The sequence below is a fragment of the Diadema antillarum genome, unplaced genomic scaffold (assembly GCF_040938485.1).
Source record: "Diadema antillarum isolate AM-2024a unplaced genomic scaffold, OU_Dant_1.0 scf00000153, whole genome shotgun sequence".
Classification (NCBI taxonomy): Eukaryota; Metazoa; Echinodermata; class Echinoidea; order Diadematoida; family Diadematidae; genus Diadema; species Diadema antillarum.
The window spans coordinates 1,103,737-1,121,599 of record NW_027271042.1 but is presented as its reverse complement, the minus strand read 5'-3'; the positions used below and the strand labels follow the sequence as shown (position 1 = coordinate 1,121,599).

Genomic DNA, 17,863 nt, shown 5'->3' with positions numbered 1-17,863 from the left:
GTTGAACATTAGTTGGTCCAACGCATTCTGTGAAAGTAGCTAGATGAAGATGAAACTGGTATAGCTGACATAGGTGGCTTTGGACGTTCTTCATGTTATTAGCTTGACAAGCCCATGGCACTGACTGTGTGAAAACATGACTCGATCTATGAAAAACATTATGCGCCTTTCCTCGCCCACGGCTCGGGATCAGTTTTAAAAGAAATAATAAAGTCATCGTTTTCATCACAGCTTTCGCGCCATTCCTTTGATGGAGCAGGAAACCATCAGCCAAAAGAGAGCCACTCTTGCCAGCCTGGTACGTGGCTTATACCTGCTAAGAGAGGACTTAGGGGCTTTTAAGGCGAGCATGACGATGCATCGAGGATCAGACGTCCTGCAAAATGTTCATTTCTAAATTGCGCCTTTGTGTTGAACGCTGAACCCTCCCCTAAGCCCAGTAATATGACGCCGTCTAATCAGGCTGCATCTTCCGTGTCATGGTGCTACCATGGCTACGGGGGAAGAGCCAACATCCGAACCTAAATGACAGTTGCTCCCAAAACTTCAAGACATCAAAGGCTTGGGTGAACCAAGGCATCCGGTGTGATTCTCAGCCTACGAACAGAAGTATGATTGCACGAGACAAAATGTATAAGAAAATAACGAGGTTCGTTATAGTTTTACTCTAGAGTAGTTACATCAAATTGTGTTTGAAACAAATCTGCGTCATCATGCCTCTTAAGCCAATATCTTGAACTCTTGTACAAACATAAAAAGGTATTCTAGGTATGATCTATGTACGTGGTTTTCGTCATTGTTTCTTTTTTCCCAACAGCGTTCGTATTTATCGAGGGCTCAGCTTAATGGTGCATGGCTGATGTTTAAACTGAAGAGGATCCTAAGTTGAGATGCACATATTTTTGGTGTTTGACTTGTTCTAGGTGCAGCATTATTTAGGATTTATGGCAGAGGAAATGTTAGCTCCAACCCTGGAGAGCTGTCAAGTGTTTCTTATCCCGTAGTAACAAAATGTTGAGTCTCCTCGACACTAATCTTCATGATTTCTAATAGTCCGCGCTGAGAAACCTCGAACTACAGATAATATTAAGCATCGTCAACAGCAACAGCAACAGCAAATAGCTGCCTGGATTCACGCCATCATTTTTGTTTATAGTGTGTCTTCCACCACTGTCTACTTCCCGTGCTGAGGTATGCTGGGTAGATCCTGTCGTTTCACATATTTGAGAACTTCACAAGTTACATTATTATTGCTTTCGTGGAAAGACCTTGGAGTGGTTAAGGAGTTACCTAGCATATAAAGACAGTTTGTTTCTGTTGATAACAATGCGGTACAATAAGCGACGTGGTGCACGTTAAGGTAGCATTTTGTGCCTCCTTTTATTCTTTTATTTTGGTACATCGATAACTTTTATAGATCTTCCTATAGACTCCCTTTGATCTTGTTTGCCGATTTCCTTTTTCTATTCTCATAGAGATAGCCTTATTCTATTACAAATTTTAAATGAAGAGTTCAGATATGTAGCGCAGTCTACATGAATTATCTCTAAACTTGCAAAAGACTATTTTAAATTCATACTTTTTGGCAACTCGCTTTAAACACTGCTAGGCAATGTTGTGTTTGACGACACTTCGCTTAAAATGGTTTAGTTCGCTAAATTCCTTAGTGTCAATTTGTACAGCAAAATACTACTATCTATATAAGGATATATGGGCATCATTCATAAGTTAAAACAGTTTTCATACTTATACTTTACTTGCCCTATATTATGGTCTTATATTACCATCACGAAAACTATTTGGATTACGGTATTTTTCATGGGAAAATACTCATCAATACTTGCTTCATGAATAATTGCATTCATTTTATAAAAAGGCCCTGAGAATTGCAAAATATTCCATGGACAACAATGCATTCACATTAATTTTTTCTCAATAACAAAATTCTCAGCTTTACAAACTGATAATTGTATCTATTTTGACGCACTCTTCGGTGAGTCCCTCCATTTTTCGCGCAATGCTACTTCACTTTGATTACTTCAATAATAATTACAATGTAGGCCTATCTTTACTATAAGCTTTCAATAATATTGTTGTTTATTTTGTACATTGTATTGTTTACATTATTTCTGTCACTAAAGAAAGTGAGATGTATATTATGTTATTGTCGACAAATTGAAATAAATTGAGTTACCGAGAAATATTTGATGTAGAAACAGTAATGTTTATAAATGCCTTCTAACGATTTTCATTTATCTTCACTCTGTAATATTTTCACGCAATATGCATGTGTTTATATTGGACGATAAAGTGTTTGGAACAGTTATTAAATGATTTAAAATGTATCAAATCTTTATGAAGAAAGATGTAATAACTGTATTCACAGTGAGCAGTAGTAATAAATCTATTGTGATTGTTCAAGTTGTTGCCGCAGTACAGAGTAAGTATTACAACGTAAAATAATGTCAAACACCTTTATGAAATAAGGTATTCAATTCAGCCTATAATGTCAGTCAGTTTTACATTGTCTCATTAAATCACATGAATCATCATTCTTCATATAATTTTGAATCAATTTTAGACTAGTAGTAACTTATCTTTGCTGCATTTTACAATGAATAAAATGAGGGGGTCGTAATAAAAGAGAAAGAGTTATGTATTTTGTAAGAGTAAGAGTGACTTTGTAAGAGTGACTTTTCTCTTTATTCATATTTTTCATAAACATAACACTTAAGGATAATGCACGGATGGAACAAAGCATTAATTTTCAGTTTGAAACTCATGAGAGTGACAAAGATGCTGACACGTAACCTTAATGGCCTAAAAATTAGTACGTTGCATTTAGCAAAGATAATAGGTGGAAAACAGATCGTTTTCTATTACAATCAGGTTGAAGTCTGGTCAATTAGGATGATAAATACAACTGAGTAAATCTGGCCTGAGGCTTTTAGTGAGAAAGCAGCAGTAAATAGCCGGCACCAGTCACTTAGAGGGTTGAAAGAATAGACGCTGGGCACCAGTCACTTAGAGGGATGAAAGAATAGACGCTGGGTTAATTGAGAGAGGAAACCGGGCAGCGTGAGGTGGAGGATTTAAAATTAAAAAAAAAAGGCAGATAAAAATCGGAGATGAATAGATAGATAGATAGGTAGATAGATAAAGTTATACAGGTGGCTGGCTAGAGAGAGAGAGATGGGGGGGGGGGGGCTAACGAATACTCTGAACATAAGAAGGTTTGCTAGTATACAGCATTGAAGCACTTGCGGTGATAACGTATCATAATCTAATATCTAAAAAAGTTCCCACAGTTCGACCCTGAATATATACAAATATGTCTAAACAGCACAAGTAAATTTCATTAGGTGAGCTCTTTGTGCTTATGGTAATGGTAAATTGCTAAACAGTGATAATGCAAAATTAAATACCTCGATTGTCAGCGGAGATAGTTAGAATGGAGATATTGTGAGGTCCGTTATTCATAACCTGTCTCTACTTGTGATAACACCAGCTACAGTCGCCCATGGCTACCCTTCCGTCACAGTCATTTTTAATAATGAAAAGATGCTATATCTTCATAATCTTTGTACTTAGCACAGTATGGGCGGGAAAACTTGGCAAGGAGATGGAACTGGTATATCAACGCAACACGCCCCTGGCACTGGTTGCCATGGTAATCAAATTGCACTACGTTCATCATCATGCAACATGTGGTTGAGACGGGAGCCATGCACATTGGATAGCCATTTGCCTATTTCAATGATGTGCCAGGTGTGGTAGCGAGAAGTTAGGCGTTCATTGTATGTGTACACATTAGATTAAAATAATATCTTTAAGGTCATGGGCGGTGAAACGTTTTTCGGAGGGGGGCTGGCACGAGGTGGGAGGGGCAAGGGTCCATGCTCACTCAATCATCAACATCTCTTCTAAGGTTTTTTTTTTTTTTTTTTTTTTTTTTGGGGGGGGGGGGGAGGGGGAGGGCTAAGAGACATAAATGTGGTTCCACCCGCGCCCCTCTGATTCCGGGCCCCTGAGGGTGTCACATGTCATAATATGTAGACACATAGCCTACAAATCTCTAGAACTGATGTCTGCAGGACCCATTGCGACCTGTATAGAGTCTACGGCGAGACGCAGCGTTGTATAAGATACTCTGAACATGAAATGATCATCTCTCTCTACTGCTCCTGTAGGGATTCTTTAAAGCAATCATATATACCAACTTGGCTGTTATCATGGCTATTGGGCATGACTATCAAATGTAGCGTGAGACTATATTTAATGATGTAATACTAGTAGAATAGATAGACTGCCTTAGTCTGAAACTAACTTCATATCTTACTGCGATAGCTGTTTTACAATCATTGAGTTCCATGAAGCGAAACATCTAAATGCGCTAAATGAGCTTTATGTTTCACGCTAATGACTTGACTCAGTATAAACTTTGGCCTCACCTTATTTCACCCTGTACGATCCAGGCATGAGGCTGTATCGCTTGCTAATCATTTCCCGTGCCAATGCGCTGATCATGTTTCATCACAACAGGATATGACAAGAAACCAACACTCATTTCTTTTTAAAGCTCCGACAAGATTCATTGAGAAAATTGAGGGGTAAGATTCTAACAAGAAAATACAGTATAGATGACTGGCTACTTAAGCGATTCACCCGTGTCGGCCGAGATTTCAATTAATTTTCCATTACTCTATTATACCTCATTAGATATCATCTGTGCACAGTATCAAATGGTGTGATTTTTTCATCCGTAATTCATATTGTAAACGGATTTTATATCACACTATATCTTTTTTTCTTAGTTTGGTGAGATATATAAGCACACGTTCTACTTCCCCTTCACATTATTCTCAGTACAAAGAAAACTACGAAATGACAAATTTGTTTGCAAAAACCGATAAGTCCGTATTTGCCAAATGGAGATATTTGCGATTAAAGGTCAAGAAAAATAGAGAGAATAATAAGAAAAATGTTACTTCTTTTGACCATAACTTAAGAAATATACCTTTTTATTTAGTGACCAATATATCATTTAAAAGGTATTATTTTGTACTTTATGACCGAGATCGTACTTCAAAATCTTAAAAAATGGACTTATCGGTTTTTGCAAACAAACCCTTCAAATTGTCTTTCTCCAATTTCTGCTATGCTTCCACTAGTCTTGATGTTGATCTTAAGTTTAACTAAACAGGTTGTTAGATATCTCAACACATAGACACAAAAAAATCATGCCTATGAGCAGTCAGCGGCGAAAGCCTTAGCGATACTAGTTTTCCATATTTATACCAATCTCTTGCTCCAAATGTAGTTCGGTGTTAATCATTAATGTTCAAATCAACAGGCAACAGCTGCACGCCACTCGTAGTTTCAGTTAATCACCCCACCACGGTAATTGTTAATGTCTTCATTGATTTCATTTGTCCGTTGTGGATGTTACTGCTGTTTGACTTAGGAAATCAGTGATTTAAATGGACGTATTTCATTTTGTTTTCTAATTGTTTCCTTTAATGTACAGTTGATATGAGTTTATTCACAGTCTAGAGCTACTACTCTCAGTCACGTGAGGAATTAATATTGCGATTCCCACGAGACATCCGGGTGTCACGTGATATGATCACGATATTTTTCATACAACATGTGAAAGTGGCGAAAACAAAGCCAATGAATTAATACGTGAATAGTTAAGTAAATGAATAAGTGCATTTTGATAAATGAGAATATGCATATATAAATAGACAGATAACTGAAGACCTACCTAGGTATATAAATCAGTTAATTAAACGCTCATGTAATCTGCAGTGCCGCGGAAAACATGAGAAACAAAATTTGTCACGTCACCAACGAGGCTTGCAATGTTGGGTATGAAACCAAAGACGTGTTGAATGCATCCTACCAGTAAGTCAGCCTTTGAGTAGCTCCAAAGATGATATTTAGCTTGTCTTCGCACTTCTCTGCACACGAACGCAGATTGTGCTTTTTTGAAAAAGAATTTCATCATAAGATGCTATCTTTCCACAAACAGAATACCTAACGAATCGTTATCTAGCGTAGACTTTATATAAAAGAGTACGTAGGGAACAAAATTATAGTTTACGGAATTAAAGATTTCCTTTAAATCGTGGTAAGACATAAACGGTAAATAATCGTTTGGATGCACTCAAGTTGTGATTATTCATCTCAGTGTATGGAGGGCTATACAGTAGCTGAGGTCCTCTCAGCATATCATAGAGACAGACACGCAAGTGTTTCAATACCCTAGAACCAAAGTTGTTCCTGACTTCTTCTTAGAACTGCGTTGATATGTATGTTTTCCTTTCGTTCTTTGTTGTTTTCTTCACGTTTCATGTGTCACGCGAAATGAACAAAGAAACACGTGTTTTGGTACTATAGAGCAGGAATGCAATTCAACCGGAAGTTTTGTTATATTCTCTCATACCTTTGCCTCTAGACTCTCTCCCTCTTTCTCTCTGGTCTCAAGCTATTCTCTTCTCGTCTCAAGCTATTCTCTTCTCGTCTCATTTCCTCCTAGTTGTATTCCTGTTCCCTACATCCCTTCGGCTTCAAATTTAATCTGAAATTCTATATCGCTCTCAGGCCATGCTAGCTAACAGAGAGATGCGCATCGCAGCGGGTTGAAAACACAACGTGACAATGTTGTCCTCTCACACTCGTAAAGTTCTTGTCCAGACTCAGTTGGGTAATTTTTCAAATCATTTTCCTGGAAAAATGATCATGGTAGACAAAATATAGTTACTAACTTGATATTTTTTTATCTTGATTGCATGCAGGATCATGTTTTTAAAATGCAATCATCCTGTTATGCACACCTTGCTATACACAACGGAAGTTTTCTTGAAGCGTCTGATAATACTCAGGTCAGAAAGCACACAATGTAGCTACGAGGACAGAAAAAAAAAATCAGGAAAAAATCGGCATGAACTAATTAATGATTTAGCATTCTTACAAAGTTGGGGAAAACGATATTCAAACCTACTAGATAAACTTCATCGGTCATGGTTTGACTTGTAATCCTTATTTCACTGCAATATCGTATAGAGCAATCCACATCAGCTATAGTGGCCAAAACAGGGTCGAGGCAAGCGTTAAAAAGTAGAAAATATATGAATTACTTATCCTGTGTTATGCGGCTTGGGAAATTACAAGTTACAATTGTGGATTTGCTGACAAGCACAGCTGTGCGATTATGATACCAAAACGACACCGCAGGACTAGCTCTCTATTCTACTAGTTTACACTGACTCAGCTGCAAGCCACTAGCTTTAACGTCTGTATCTCCCGCTGGTGTAATGAATTTTACGCCAGATTTTAAGGTACCTCAGCAAGACTTCTGGTCACCCTTTTATGCTTCTGGGTATCATTGGAAGTCAACGCCGTAACTTTGGGAGTCGATGTCATGTTCTCGTCTGTGCATCAAAGCATTTTCCTTCTCTCCGTTATTGCTATGTTTTCTCTCTCTGTCACTGTCTCTGCCTCTCTATTGTATATATGTGATAAAAACCTAAAATGGCATTAAAACACTTTATCCTGGCGGGGAAAGCGCATGTTTTAGAAACAAGACACCAAACAGGTTAGTCATCGCATTCTTCATCAGCGACCAGGATGGTTAGATTAAAATCCGTTTCTGAAGCAGACATACACGCAAGGGTATACGTCTGCTTCTAGTCGTATACCCTTGTATACGACCAGGAGTAGACATATACCCTTGTCCCTCTCTATTACATTTTTGTATATACTGTAAGAGTTTGTTCGCAAAAACCGGTAAGTCCATATTTGTCAAATGGAGATATATTTGCCACCAAAGGTCAAGAAAAATAAAGAGAATAATAAGAAAAATTTTGCTTCTTTTGACCATAACTTCAAAAATGTACCTTTATATGTAGTGGCCAATATTTAAAAGGTATTATTTTGTACTTATGACAGAGACCGTACTTCAAAGTCTTCAAAAATGGACTTATCGGTTTTGCGAACAAACTTTTCCTGTATATATGTTATCATATTGTACTGTATTGTATTATATCATATTATAATATCATATATTATGTTGTGTTATATTATATTGTATTATAGTATATTGTATTATAGTATAATTGTATTATGTTGTATTATATTATATTATATCATATCATATCATATTATATTATATCATGTTATATTATATTATGTTATATTAAATTATATTATATTATATTATATTATATTATATTATATTATATTATATTATATCATATTATATCATATTATATCATATTATATAATTATGTTATATACAATTATGTATGTGTATTTATGTATCTACATCCATCTCTTTCTGTTTCTCAACTCCTCTGCTTCTCTTAAGTACACGAGTCTGTCCCTTTCTGTTCTAATACTACTGAATATTATATTTGGTCGTTTCATCTTTAACCTCCTTTTTACAATCCTCTAGTTTTTGTATTTCTTCCATTCTGTTTTGCTGATTTTCACGTGATATCAACACAGCTCAAGACGGTCCCTATGGAAAGGAGGGACAAGTCATGACCAATATCCTATGATCCTGACCCAATGTCAGGGTGCGTTTGGAATCAAGGTGCCGGTTTCGTAGCAGACATCAAAAAAACAAATCATCAGAAGGCAAACATCATGTTTTGATTCTGTTGCGACTTTAGTGAAAAGTGCAATGGTTCCTAGAGAACATGTGTGGGTGAGAGAGGGAGAGAGGGAATGGGGGTGGGGGAATCTTGTTTCAAAAGGCCAGATGTTAGATATGATATGAAACCTGGCGGAAGGTATATATGCTTCATATTGAACTCGCTCAATTCTTCGCTTCATTTCCCCCTTTTATAAATCCGCAAGATTAGATCAACATGCCTGACAGATACAATTTCTGTCCTGTGAGAATCACCTGTCTTTAATATTCCCTCCCCCAAAGGAAAAAAAATCAGAATTGCGCAAAATTGTGTTTTACTGACCAACTCCGGTCCACCCCCCCCCCTTCCCCTTCTGATCTCTTTCTCTCCCTACGTATTTCTATCTCTCTCCCTCTCTCTCTTCATTTTGAATCGCTTGCCTTGCTTTAAATCTTGCGCGACCAACGCCCAAAGCAACACCGCCTGCAATTATTGTGCACGGTTGAACAGTCTTCGGAAAGAAGCCTGTCGCGCGTTTTGTGAGGTCTGGTTATATGGTTAGGAAAAACCCCCATAAACTTATCTTTGGTAAAATGTGAATAACAAATCAGGTGATATCTGAACACTGGTTCTGTGTGATGGGAGCATCTCGATCGACCTCCGACATCAACAGAATTCCTCAGCCCAGGTTTTGTCACACCATGGATCACCACACATTGACTGTTATTTACGGTTGCGATAGGCATGATGTATAAATGACAGAAAGCATCATATAATTCCCTCCAAACTCTGTCAATTCAGTCCAGTTGAGTCTCGATGCCGCCTGGACACAAGTATCAAACAGCAATTTTCGAAAGGTCACGTTGTTATTGCTATACTTAACGAGCAAAAGACTGGGACAACAGAACATAAGACAACAAAATAATTGCCTGACAATTTTATTCTTGAAAATCTTGCCCATCATTTGATGGATAGCTAGACTTTTGTCATTGGGATTCAGTGCTTTTTTTTTTCTTTTCTATCAAAAAAGCTATAAAAACTTATGTGATGAAGAAGTGCTTGGAACTTCGAGTTTCGTGTCCGCGTAAATTTCCGTTGTGGTGAGAGGTATCATCTTTGGTATCCAACTAGCAATCAGTTGAATATGCTTTAGCTGATGAATTGATATTGAAGAATGAGGGATACCAAGAAGTCTAAGAATTGAGGAGACAATGATAGCTTTCTCGTTTATTAGGCATTGTGATGATAGCCCATGTAAATTATTCTAAGCCATGTTTTTTCACAATGTGTCCTTCTTCGTTATTTCCTATTCAGATTCCATTAACTCTCCTCATATCGGCTGAAATCAAGAAAGTGTGGGTGATCTTTAAAGACTGGGGAAAATCCCATAGATTGTGCCCCACCCCCACACTTACGTCCTTCTTCTTATCACACGATGGAGTGAGATGAAAGAGAACCACATAATTCATTCCATAGAGAAATGAAGAGAGGAGTGTGTATCATCGCAAGCTTCCTTTTTGTTCTTGGAGAAATTAATTCAATTAACAACATTACTCTTTCTTACAAGTCGGACGGATTTGTATTTTGAATCAATATTACAACCATTATAATTCACCTCAATTTACATCCGCAAAAGTTTTGTGATGAGAATCGAGGTTGTTTCATGACGAGAACTACGCTCTGTTAATAAGGAAAAGGGAAAAAAAGTTAATACCGACAATTCCTGCAGACTGTGCCATTCTGACTCCACGCCATGTATGTATCATTTGCTATCAATCAAATAGTATTAGAGTAAATAATCTTCGCCAATTTACATAATCTTCACCAGTCATTCATCGGCCCTGCTCACGAATTTCAGTCATCGTTTCCATGGTTACCAAGACGTGTAGGGTTTCTTCGCTCTCGCGATTTGTTTACATGTAAGAGCTTCACAACTTATTTTTGTCAATAATTGCAACCACTAATTTAGTAGGTCAACAGATTTCCACATTGCCTGACATCAAAGTAAAGGAAAGACAATGAAGTAAACTAATCAATCAGTCGGAGAGAGCTTGAAAGGAGCTTCTGATTTTATCAGCAGCAAATAGCTCCGGGACAGAGTCTACCAGGTTTGCTTCCTACTCTTTTTCCTACATGGGGGGGGGGGGGGGGGGTGTCTTCTCTTTTCTCTGATTATAGCACTGACGCACATTTTACGAGATCGCTTCGCTTTCTTTAAACTCTTGGAACTCGGGACCGTTTTAGTCTGCTGAGTTGAGCGTTCATAGTCTTTAGTATCTACAATACACTCGAGCTCAGAAACTACTTATTTTTTATTCACATCTCTTTTGAAACGACATTAGGACAAAGTGCTTCAAATACCAAAGCAGCTAGACACATGTAGTATGAAATGGAAAAGAAGAAAATTACTAAATTGACAGTAGATTTAATCAACTATGAGAAAAGAGGGAGATATCTCTTTTAAGTATTACGAATGGTTATGAGATCCAGGGAAGACCTATGCTCTTTAATGTCTGCTGGTTGACTGCCTGTTGGTTGAAAGTTTGTTTGTTGGTTACGAACATCAAGGCTCGCATTTACTCATGGTACCCTTAAAAATCATTTGGAAACCTAATGGATTGATTAACAAAGTAATTGCCACAATGGAGAGGAAGGTAGGAAAAGGCTTGACGAGGGACATTATTGCAAGGACGTGTTACAAAGAAAAATGAAATTACCTTCTTTTGTTAAAATTTCCCCTGAAACTCATTTGCGTGGTTGGCTGGCTAGGTGGCCATTATACTTGGTCCCTAAAACTGGGTCTAAAACTGGGTCTACAGTGAGAAAAATATAGATCGAGCGGCTTTCACAGTTCTGCAAAAGTCAATTAGCACTAACAAAGGTTCCATTGAATATTTATGATTCATTTCACCAACCTGTCCCTGATGGTCCATGAATTTGCCATAAATACATATTTTATAGCACTATAGCAATCTGGCCATGCAGTGTGTGCCACTTTGTATTCTATAATTTTCAAATATCATCCCCTCTCTCCCTCTCTCTCTCTCTCTCTCTCTCCCTCTATTTTGCAGGGACTGGAAAGATAAGAATACAGCCAAAAGTATTGAGATTAATCAGGAACACTTTCAGTGTATTTCGAGAGTAGAAAGAATGCATACGTAATGGTTAACCAATGATATAGAATAACATGTCAAATACATGTTTTACCATTTGTTTCAAACCAATTAAAGCTGTTGAAATCAAATTGTTAAAAAAAATGTCATGATGCATCTATGTAATCATATGTCATTTCATTTGAATGCGTGCATGAAGCACGTGGCAGTCAGCATACAATGGCGAGTAACGCTCAGATGCTCACACTATGTTTCTATCTGTGCGTGAGCTGATCTAGAATTTAACCCTATCATACTATTAGACCGGACTATCACGAGGAATAGCATTGGAAGTCAGCTAACATTGTTCTGTCATAACTAGTCTTACGACTTTGCTGATGTTGCTCTCACTGACTACTTACGATAATTGTGCCATAGATTAACATAACGTCCCTTCTAAAATAGAGGTCAGCTCATGATGAGAGTCTTGGATTTAGCATCCCAAAAAAAAAAATTATGCCATAAAGTCATTAATTAATACACATTAAGGAATACAGAAGTGCCGACACTTGAAAATTCCTATTAATTATACTAACGTAACTGAGATCTGCACTGAATTGAGTTTGTAATAGGAAATAACAAGTCGCATCTTTTTTTTTTTGAAGTGTAAAAACAGTGTTTTCCTTTCATTTTGATATAATTCGTCAAGCTGTAATGTACTACACTAAGATTAATAAGGATTCTTGATAGTGACATTGAAGCGAAACAACAAATAAAGAATAAATCATATTATCTTCATGAACAACGCAGTGCAATGTCGCTTAAGTAATGTTCGCTTGTTATTATCTCAACATAATTATAATAGAAGAATATCTGGCGATTATTGTATGATTCCCCCTCCCCATAAAGCTGCTAAGATATCAGCTGCATGAGCAAAGAAATGCTCAAATTGTCTTCGCTACTTTTGCCCTGTGTTCCAAATTATTTCATGTTGCATGTTTGCTTGTTTCATTTCAGTTATTAAAGTAAACATGACGAAAATCCGAACTGTTTTACAAAATTAGTGATACTATATTATATAATGCAATATTACACATACACACTCACACAAATACACAAGCATAATGTTTGTATATACCTCTTGATAAAAGTTCTTCCTACTTTTGTTCCTATTGATTCATCGATCTACCTAGTGACAATGTCCTGTGTCTGTACCCTTTCACTCGATTATTCTCCATGTATTGCTTGCCATGATTATCCTTTCTTCCGGAATGTGAATACTTATCCTCGGGGAGGGACCGGGTGGGAAAGAGGCCTCATGCCCGCTGCCCTATTATTTGTACATCGACAGGCAGTGACAGGGATCAGGCAGTTGTTCTTCAGAATGTTGGAGAGGAAAAAGGGCAAAGTCACCCTGATTACGAGATCTCGAGAAAACTATTGCATTACTGAAATAAAACCGCGTGGAATTTCAATAGGAGCCAGAGACAGTGATAAAACTCCTGTCATGCTTGTCTGTATTCCATAAATACGTCGGTTAGAAAATAGAGAGGTGCGTCAGGACCACATCACAATATCAGTTGCAGTTGCATCCTCTGCATTGAAGAGATGTTATTTGCGTTACTCAGCTTCTAATTCAAGGGAGGGAGGTGGGGGGGGGGGAATCTCTTGCCTCGGATTTTATCACTAGTTCTCATTTCACCAATCCTATCTTTTGGGCCATTCGTAACCCTTTGTGTGCTAGGGACTTTGGACGGTGTGTACAGTGCTATGGGGTTTTCTGTACCAATTGTCACTAAAGGCACACAGAGGGTTCATAAGGTCTCCGGTCTACCACCACCACCAAACATTTCCTTTACCAGCAAGAAAATAGGAGTACCTCCCTGCTCAATACAATTTTATGTTGTATACGATGGACTACGAATCTAACAATCGAATTAAAATCAACTCAAATCGAATCAAAATCACAGAAGATCCCAGAGTAGACCTGAGCACCAAACAAATATATATAATATATAGTTATATATGTATATATATATATATATATATATATATATATATATATATATATATAAAGAGAGAGAGAGGGGGGGGGGGGGGGGGGGGAGTGCGAGAATGGGTCCCGACCGTGTACAGCACCAGTGTAGCTCCTTCATTATTTATTCACTAGCTACGTCCACGAATGCTCTTCTTCTCGTATTATGGTTATTAAAAGAAAGTGTTTCAAGTACGCCATGGATCCAACGAGAAGTTTTTTTATTACAAAAAGCTGAAGCTGTAATTAAAAAAAAAAAAACTTCTCGTTGGATCCATGGCGTACTTGAGACTCTTTCTTCTAATAATTACAGTATTCGTAGTCCAACGCGTGGAAAGTTCCAAGATGTATGTAAATATATATATATATATATATATATATATATATATATATATATATATAACAGACTACTGACATCGCAAACACGTCAGCTGTTTCTCTTTTTCTTCAGGTTTTCCCCTTTGAAATTTCTAAATTTCTGATACATTTATTCCAGCCTAAGTTTTATTGCATTATTCAATCAAATTGATTTGATATAGAGATCTATGTCTTGTCACTTTGAGATAGCAAAGTGCTCTATGCTGTGAATTCAAAACATTCACCATAGTTAATGTAACGTTCATAACATAACTTGTGATCGGTTGCATTGGCACCACGTGAAATTCATTTTTTTTTACGACCATGCTCAGTTACCAGTGTAATCAGTGTAATAGATACACTTTATTCACTCCCACGTAATTAATTTTGTTCTGTCATGCACAATTCTAGATTTATACACTCAAATTGGGTAAGAAGCCTCCTCACATTCAATATTACATCTAGACTGCAGCAGCAGCAGCTGCTGCAGTGACATAAAGCTGCAATAGAGAAAAAAAATCGTATATTTGCGTGCATACAGTAGGGATCGTGCACTATTCATACCATAATCCTAGAAAAGTAAACACATGCAACGTATACTTCATGAAACACATAGGCCCGCTCGTTCTTCCAAGATCCTCGTAAAAGTCTCATATTATCGCCGTATTTATCTGTATCATGCGATTAAAATGAACATCTAGGAAAACTGAAGACTTGAGTAACATCTCTGTGTTTGTATCATTACTAATCACTGGCATGATGTGTGTGGTGTGAAGCAAGGATAATGGTGCGTGTGTGTGTGTGTGTGTGTATATATATATATATATATATATATATATATATACATATATATATATATATATATATATATATATATGTTCTTTGTGTTTTTGTATTCCAAGGTTCGCTGCTAACAATGCCTTCAAATTCATGCTGTGTATAGAATATAGACTGCTTGCGTTACCGAGTGTACGTGCCAATGGCCTTCAGAAGGGAAAAACCCGGTACCAGCGTTCACTGCTCATTTCAAAATGTGTCTCTTGTGATACTGTAATAAGAATTGAGCACTGGATGAAACAATAGTCCACATACCATCTAGGTGTCACAAATGGTAATTGCTTCTACTCAATACACCCCATTGAATCCGTCATGTCCTTATCTGTCTGAAAGCTAATTCATTATCAAGGGCACAAAAACGTATTGTATTCCAGTTTTACGACAATCTCTGATTGGAAAGGAGCACAAACATATCTGGTAATAATATTGGCGTGATAAATTATTATAAAACACAATTAGGTACATATAGATTTCTATCGAATGTTTTTCAAATCAACAAAAGAAAAGAGAAGACATTTGCTCAGTTTGTTCAAAAGACATTATAACATCTAGTCATAGGACACGAAATACGTATCTACGAAACTAAATCAATTATTAATTCAAGAACTGAACTTGCCATATTAATCAGAGAGAGATCTACAGATTTTATTAGTCCCCTTCTCACGATACACATATCATGTGTATCGTATGCATTATTGAATACTAATCTGAAATTGAAGTTAGTAGAGACAACCCTACAGATAAAATTGCATCCTGAAAATCAGACACCCAACACTCGGATCTTTACGAATTTAACACTTTCCCTTTGGGACTTTGCTTTATAAACAATCATAGAGCTACAATCAAAGGAGGTGTGACAAGCAGTGTCTTAAGGTGTCAGCAAGGTAATGGTTGATGGGACGTTGTCTGTGCGCTGTACATGTGGCAGATGAGTCCTGGTACTGCTTTAACACCCCGTATTTCTTCATTACTAATCTGTTCCGGAACAACAACAAAAAAATATATATATATATTGCCGCACGATTTCCAAATAAGCAAATTGTTCCTTCTTTAGTTATGAAATTTGAATAAATGTATGGTCCTAGTATAAGCGAACCTTATGTTAGTCATTTACTGAATAAAGATGGACAAAGAAATCAATTGGCCTTTGAAAGTATGCATGCTAGAACATGTATTCAGTATCAATATCTATTTATTCAAACTTATTATAGGTCTTTATATATTTAAGCATTCATTCATGTACTTTTTTATTCATTCATCTATTCATTAGTATAGCCTGCACGACTGTTTATCAAATCATTCATTCATTCATTCATTCATTCATTCATTCATTCATTCATTCATTCAGTCATTCAGTCATTCTTTCATTATTTGTGAAATTATCCCCTTTGATTGAAGTCCTAATCATCATAGGACCTTTAGACATTCGAAGTAAGGAAATCAGTTCAGGTGTCATACACACAGTCATGGTTAAAGCATCCCGCAAAATGCATTCAAAGGTATTAAAATGAATGGCTCTAATAAAATGGAAAGTACACTGAACTTGAATATTAAAAAGGCAGAAAACGAGCTATAGAATGAAGGACTTAAAGCAAAGAAACGAGATAGAATTTTTTTGACTTATTTTCAAATATTTTCCCGATTGACCAACTTCAGATGCCAAAAGTATAATCCACAGAATACTTTGTGTTGTTGAATAAGATTATTGTGATATTGATAGAATGAGGGGATGAAGCTTTGTCGATATGTTCCTTCAAATTCTGAAAGTCTTAAAGGTCCCTAAGAGACCACTGACAAATAAAAGCATATGCTAACATGTTGAAATAATGTCTATTGATAATATATTCAGAGATGAATATGCACGACACACTATAACTGTCACAGCTTGACTCATGTGTTAAGATTATAAAATATATTCTGACAAAACGTCAAGTATATCATTAATGCAGAAGGTCATACTGTGCACAGAACTATATAACTTATTACAGGGCAGAATAAAGATAAGATGATCGTTGAAGTACACCATCGTTATTGGGCAAAATAAAAAGAGTAATACGACAAGAAAGACGATGGGGAAAACAAGACGAACCTTGGAAGGAGCAGCAGCCAAGTTTTCGTCACACTGTCTTCGCCTCAGGGTGGATGCAATTAACGGCTTGTCCTGTTGATTTTCACGGATGAGTTTAACTTTCTTCTTCATCGATCGCCCGATGCGAGGCTGCGCGGAAGAGGACAAACTATTTTCATCAAGTGTGCGTTTCCTGAATCGTTGATTGGAAATACGCTACACGAGAGTAAACTCGAAGCCTAAACTCAGCATTGATTGATGAGATTTAAAATGGTGACATCAATACCATAGGGTTGCACACTTGACCAGTTTTCTCTCCTTTCTCTTGGATTGGTAGAGTAGAGGGGAGAGTTCAGTGGACAGTCAACCGCAGAGTCCAGCCCGGGTGAGAGTAGTGATCTCTAAAGCAGCAACGTCCCTGTATTGGCGTAGCAAGTACCAAGAAGAGCCCTGATAAGGCAGGCAGCTCGACGTTAAACTATTTGTTGGCTTGCTTTTTATCTTTTATCCCTTCGTCCCTGCAAAATGAACTCTTTTTTCTTTTGTTCAGCGATTTTTGTTGTCATGGGCGACCGCCGTGGTGGTTAGAGTGGTTGAATCATATCACGATAAGAGAAAGAGAGCTACGTGCTCGCTGTCAGACCATGTACGCACTCATCTGACGACTCGCAAAGTGAACATCGTAGTTTTGTTACGCCATCTCTTCTTACTGAGCCTGCGCATACTCGCGTAGGACGCCGCTAGTTTATAAAGCTGGCTGGCCGCCGGATAGGGCTGGCAGTGTGCTATTTCAGGCTCGGGTCTCAGGATTGGGTGCCTACAAGAGCAGCGCAAA

The 17,863-nt window shown here is 37.3% G+C and overlaps 1 protein-coding gene across 1 annotated transcript in view; it reads right to left on the bottom strand.

Annotated features, from left to right (window-relative positions):
- The window catches only part of LOC139721974 (gastrin-releasing peptide receptor-like), a 130,916-nt gene extending 113,253 nt beyond the window's left edge, over positions 1-17,663 (bottom strand). The window contains exon 1 of the mRNA XM_071633294.1: positions 17,050-17,663. The gene's annotated coding sequence lies outside the window, so the exon portion shown is untranslated. The remainder of the gene's footprint in view (positions 1-17,049) is intronic.
- Positions 17,664-17,863: the final 200 nt, after the last annotated feature.